The sequence below is a fragment of the Oncorhynchus masou genome, chromosome 33 (assembly GCF_036934945.1).
Source record: "Oncorhynchus masou masou isolate Uvic2021 chromosome 33, UVic_Omas_1.1, whole genome shotgun sequence".
In the NCBI taxonomy this organism is placed as follows: Eukaryota; Metazoa; Chordata; class Actinopteri; order Salmoniformes; family Salmonidae; genus Oncorhynchus; species Oncorhynchus masou.
Genome location: NC_088244.1, coordinates 4,408,709 through 4,414,470, shown reverse-complemented (window position 1 = coordinate 4,414,470; position 5,762 = coordinate 4,408,709).

Here is a 5,762-nt window from a genome sequence, read left to right as displayed (position 1 = left end):
TGGGTGAACAGGGAGTACAGGAGAGGGCTCAGAACGCACCCTTGTGGGGCCCCAGTGTTGAGGATCAGCGGGGAGGAGATGTTGTTATCTACCCTCACCACCTGGGGGCGGCCCGTCAGGAAGTCCAGTACCCAGTTGCACAGGGCGGGGTCGAGACCCAGGGTCTCGAGCTTGATGACGAGCTTGGAGGGTACTATGGTGTTGAATGCCGAGCTGTAGTCAATGAACAGCATTCTCACATAGGTATTCCTCTTGTCCAGATGGGTTAGGGCAGTGTGCAGTGTGGTTGAGATTGCATCGTCTGTGGACCTATTTGGGCGGTAAGCAAATTGGAGTGGGTCTAGGGTGTCAGGTAGGGTGGAGGTGATATGGTCCTTGACTAGTCTCTCAAAGCACTTCATGATGACGGAAGTGAGTGCTACGGGGCGGTAGTCGTTTAGCTCAGTTACCTTAGCTTTCTTGGGAACAGGAACAATGGTGGCCCTCTTGAAGCATGTGGGAACAGCAGACTGGTATAGGGATTGATTGAATATGTCCGTAAACACACCAGCCAGCTGGTTTGCGCATGCTCTGAGGGCGCGGCTGGGGATGCCGTCTGGGCCTGCAGCCTTGCGAGGGTTAACACGTTTAAATGTTTTACTCACCTCGGCTGCAGTGAAGGAGAGACCGCATGTTTCCGTTGCAGGCCGTGTCAGTGGCACTGTATTGTCCTCAAAGCGGGCAAAAAAGTTATTTAGTCTGCCTGGGAGCAAGACATCCTGGTCCGTGACTGGGCTGGATTTCTTCAAGTAGTCCATGATTGACTGTAGACCCTGCCACATGCCTCTTGTGTCTGAGCCGTTGAATTGAGATTCTACTTTGTCTCTGTACTGACGCTTAGCTTGTTTGATAGCCTTACGGAGGGAATAGCTGCACTGTTTGTATTCAGTCATGTTACCAGACACCTTGCCCTGATTAAAAGCAGTGGTTCGGGCTTTCAGTTTCACGCGAATGCTGCCATCAATCCACGGTTTCTGGTTAGGGAAGGTTTTAATCGTTGCTATGGGAACAACATCTTCAAAGCACGTTCTAATGAACTCGCACACCGAATCAGCGTATTCGTCAATGTTGTTATCTGACGCAATACGAAACATGTCCCAGTCCACGTGATGGAAGCAGTCTTGGAGTGTGGAGTCAGCTTGGTCGGACCAGCGTTGGACAGACCTCAGCGTGGGAGCTTCTTGTTTTAGTTTTTGTCTGTAGGCAGGTATCAGCAAAATGGAGTTGTGGTCAGCTTTTCCGAAAGGGGGGCGGGGCAGGGCCTTATATGCATCGCGGAAGTTAGAGTAACAGTGATCCAAGGTTTTTCCACCCCTGGTTGCGCAATCGATATGCTGATAAAATTTTGGGAGTCTTGTTTTCAGATTAGCCTTGTTAAAATCCCCAGCAACAATGAATGCAGCCTCTGGATAAATGGTTTCCAGTTTGCAAAGAGTTAAATAAAGTTTGTTCAGAGCCATCGATGTGTCTGCTTGGGGGGGGATATATACGGCTGTGATTATAATCGAAGAGAATTCTCTTGGTAGATAATGCGGTCTACATTTGATTGTGAGGAATTCTAAATCAGGTGAACAGAAGGATTTGAGTTCCTGTATGTTTCTTTCATCGCAACATGTCTCGTTAGCCATAAGGCATACACCCCCACCCCTCTTCTTACCAGAAAGGTGTTTGTTTCTGTCGGCGCGATGCGTGGAGAAACCCGTTGGCTGCACCGCTTCGGATAGCGTTTCTCCAGTGAGCCATGTTTCCGTGAAGCACAGAACGTTACAGTCTCTGATGTCCCTCTGGAATGCTACCCTTGCTCGGATTTCATCAACCTTGTTGTCAAGAGACTGGACATTGGCAAGAAGAATGCTAGGAAGTGGGGCACGATGTGCCCGTCTCCGTAGTCTGACCAGAAGACCGCTACGTTTCCCTCTTTTTCGTTTATTGGGGTCGCTGCATGCGATCCATTCCGTTGTCCTGTTTGTAAGGCAGAACACAGGATCCGCGTCGCGAAAAACATATTCTTGGTCGTACTGATGGTGAGTTGACGCTGATCTTATATACAGTAGTTCTTCTCGACTGTATGTAATGAAACCTAAGATGACCTGGGGTACTAATGTAAGAAATAACACGTAAAAAAAACAAAAAACTGCATAGTTTCCTAGGAACGCGAAGCGAGGCGGCCATCTCTACAGACCCTATTACCTACACTATCTACTATTACCTCCACTATCTACTATTACCTACACTATCAACTATTACCTACACTATCTACTATTACCTACACTATCTACTATTACCTACACTATCTACAGACCCTATTACCTACACAATCTACTATTACCTACACTATCTACTATTACCTACACTATCTACTATTACCTACATTATCTACTATTACCTACACTATCTACTAATACCTACACTATCTACTAATACCTACACTATCTACTATTACCTACACTAACTACTATTACCTACACTATCTACTATTACCTACGCTATCTACTAATACCTACACTATCTACTATTACCTACACTATCTACTATTACCTACACTATCTACTATTACCTACACTATCTACTATTACCTACACTATCTACAGGCCCTATTACCTACACTATCTACTATTACCTACACTATCTACAGGTCCTATTACCTACACTATCTACTATTACCTACACTATCAACTATTACCTACACTATATACAGACCCTATTACCTACACTATCTACTATTACCTACACTATCTACTATTACCTACACTATCTACTATTACCTACACTATCTACTATTACCTACACTATCTACTAATACCTACACTATCTACTATTACCTACACTATCTACTATTACCTACACTATCTACTATTACCTACACTATCTACAGACCCTATTACCTACACTATCTACAGGCCCTATTACCTACACTATCTACTATTACCTACACTATCTACAGGTCCTATTACCTACACTATCTACTATTACCTACACTATCTACAGACCCTATTACCTACACTGTCTACTATTACCTACACGATCTACAGACCCTATTACCTACACTATCTACAGACCCTATTACCTACACTATCTACAGACCCTATTACCTACACTATTCATTATTACCTACACTATCTACAGACCCTATTACCTACACTATCTACAGACCCTATTACATACACTATCTACTATTACCTACACTATCTACAGGCTCTATTACCTACACTATCTACTATTACCTACACTATCTACAGGTCCTATTACCTACACTATCTACTATTACCTACACTATCTACAGACCCTATTACCTACACTGTCTACTATTACCTACACGATCTACAGACCCTATTACCTACACTATCTACAGACCCTATTACCTACACGATCTACAGACCCTATTACCTACACTATCTACAGACCCTATTACCTACACTATCTACAGACCCTATTACCTACACTATCTACAGGCCCTATTACCTACACTATCTACTATTACCTACACTATCTACAGACCCTGTTACCTACACTATCTACTATTACCTACACTATCTACAGGCCCTATTACCTACACTATCTACTATTACCTACACTATCTACAGACCCTATTACCTACACTATCTACTATTACCTACACTATCTACAGACCCTATTACCTACACTATCTACTATTACCTACACTATCTACTATTACCTACACTATCTACTATTACCTACACTATCTACAGACCCTATTACCTACACTATCTACTATTACCTACACTATCTACTATTACCTCCGGTCAGTGTTGCCTTTTACACTGAACAAAACATATTAACGCATCTTGTCCTTCCTTCAGCCAAGTGTCCCACATAATTCTTGACTTAATTTCTCTCTTGAATGATATGGTGTCTCTCAACATAAACATTGTGTTGAGCTCATTATATAGACTGAACATTAACTACACTGAACAAAAAGACAAACGCAGAAGTCTTGGTCCCATGTTTCATGAGCTGAAATTAACGATCCCAGAAATGTTCCATATGTACAAAAAAATAACATATTTATCTCAAATGTTGTGCACAAATTTGTTTACATCCCTGTGAGTGAGCTTTTCTCCTTCACCAAAGTCATCCATCCACCTGACAGGTATGACATATCAAGAAGCTGATTAAACAGCTCCATCATTGGGGCGGCAGGTAGCCTCGTGGTTAGAGCGTTGAGCCTGTAACTGAAAGGTTGCTGGATCGAATCCCTGAGCTGACAAGGTAAAAATCTGTCTCTCTACCCCTGAGCAAGGCAGTTAACCCACTGTTCCCTAGTTCCTGCCAATATCCAGCAACTTCACACAGCCATTGAAGAGTGGGACAACATTCCAACAGGCCACAATCAACACTCTGATCAACTCTATGCCAAGGAGAGATGTCGCCCTGCTTGAGGCAAACGTTTGTCACAACCAGATACTGACTGGGTTTCTAACTTTAAGGTACCTGTGACCAACAGATGCATATCTGTATTCCCAGTCATGTGAAATCCATAGATTAGGGCCTAATGAATTTATTTAAATTGACTCATTTCCTTATATGAACTGTAACTCAGTAAAATCTTTGAAATTGTTGCATGTTGCGTTTATATTTTGACTCTGAGATGCTTTGTGAACACAGACCGGCATTCCTGGGAAGCTCTCCCTTATGCTCCCGATCAGATTGCCTGTCTGAGAGATTCCTGTTGCATTGTGGTATGATGAGGGGAATGAGAGGGAGGGGCAGGAGTGACGGAGGGAGGAGGGGGGTGAGGGAGTGATGATAGGGAGTGAAGGAGGGGGTAGTGGCGGGAACATTTTGATGATTGACTGAGAGGGCAGGTACCTACATGTTACTGTTTGGTCTCTGTTAAGCTCCTCAAAAACATTATTCACACACTCCTGGTGGTCCCCTTCTGTCTGTTTTTTTCTCTCTCTCTGCTTCCCCTCTCTCTGTCTTTCTCTCTCTCTGCCTCCACTCTCTCTCTCTGCTTGTCTGTCTGCCATTCTCCATCTCTGTGTCTTTCTACCTCTGTCTCTCTAGCCGCCTTTCTCTCGATGTGTCTGTCTTTTGTTGTCTTCTCCTGCTTTGAAGTCGGGTGGTTCTTTTCCCTTGTGTTCTTTAACAATTTGTACATTGTTACAACACTGTATACACATATATATGTATATATATATATATATGACATTTGTAATGTCTTTATTGTTTTGAAACTTCTGTGTGTGTCATGTTTTCCCATGCCAATACAGTCCCTTAAATTGAATTGAGAGAGAGAGAGAGAGACAGAGAGAGGGGCAGAGAGAGAGAGAGAGAGAGAGAGAGAGAGACAGAGAGAGAGAGAGAGACAGAGAGAGAGAGAGAGAGAGAGAGAGAGACAGAGAGACAGAGAGACAGAGAGAGTCACTGAGCATAGCCTTGCTATTGAGAAAGGCCGCCGTAGGCAGACATGGCTCTCAAGAGAAGACAGGTTATGTGCTCACTGCCCACAAATGAGGTGGAAACTGAGCTGCACTTCCTAACCTCCTGCCCAATGTATGACCATATTAAAGAGACATATTTCCCTCAGATTACACAGATCCACAAAGAATTCGAAAAAAACATATCCAATTTTGATAAACTCCCATATCTACTGAGTGAAATTCCACAATGTGCCATCACAGCAGCAAGATTTGTGACCTGTTGCCACGAGAAAAGGGCAACCAGTGACGAACAAACACCATTGTAAATGCAACCCATAT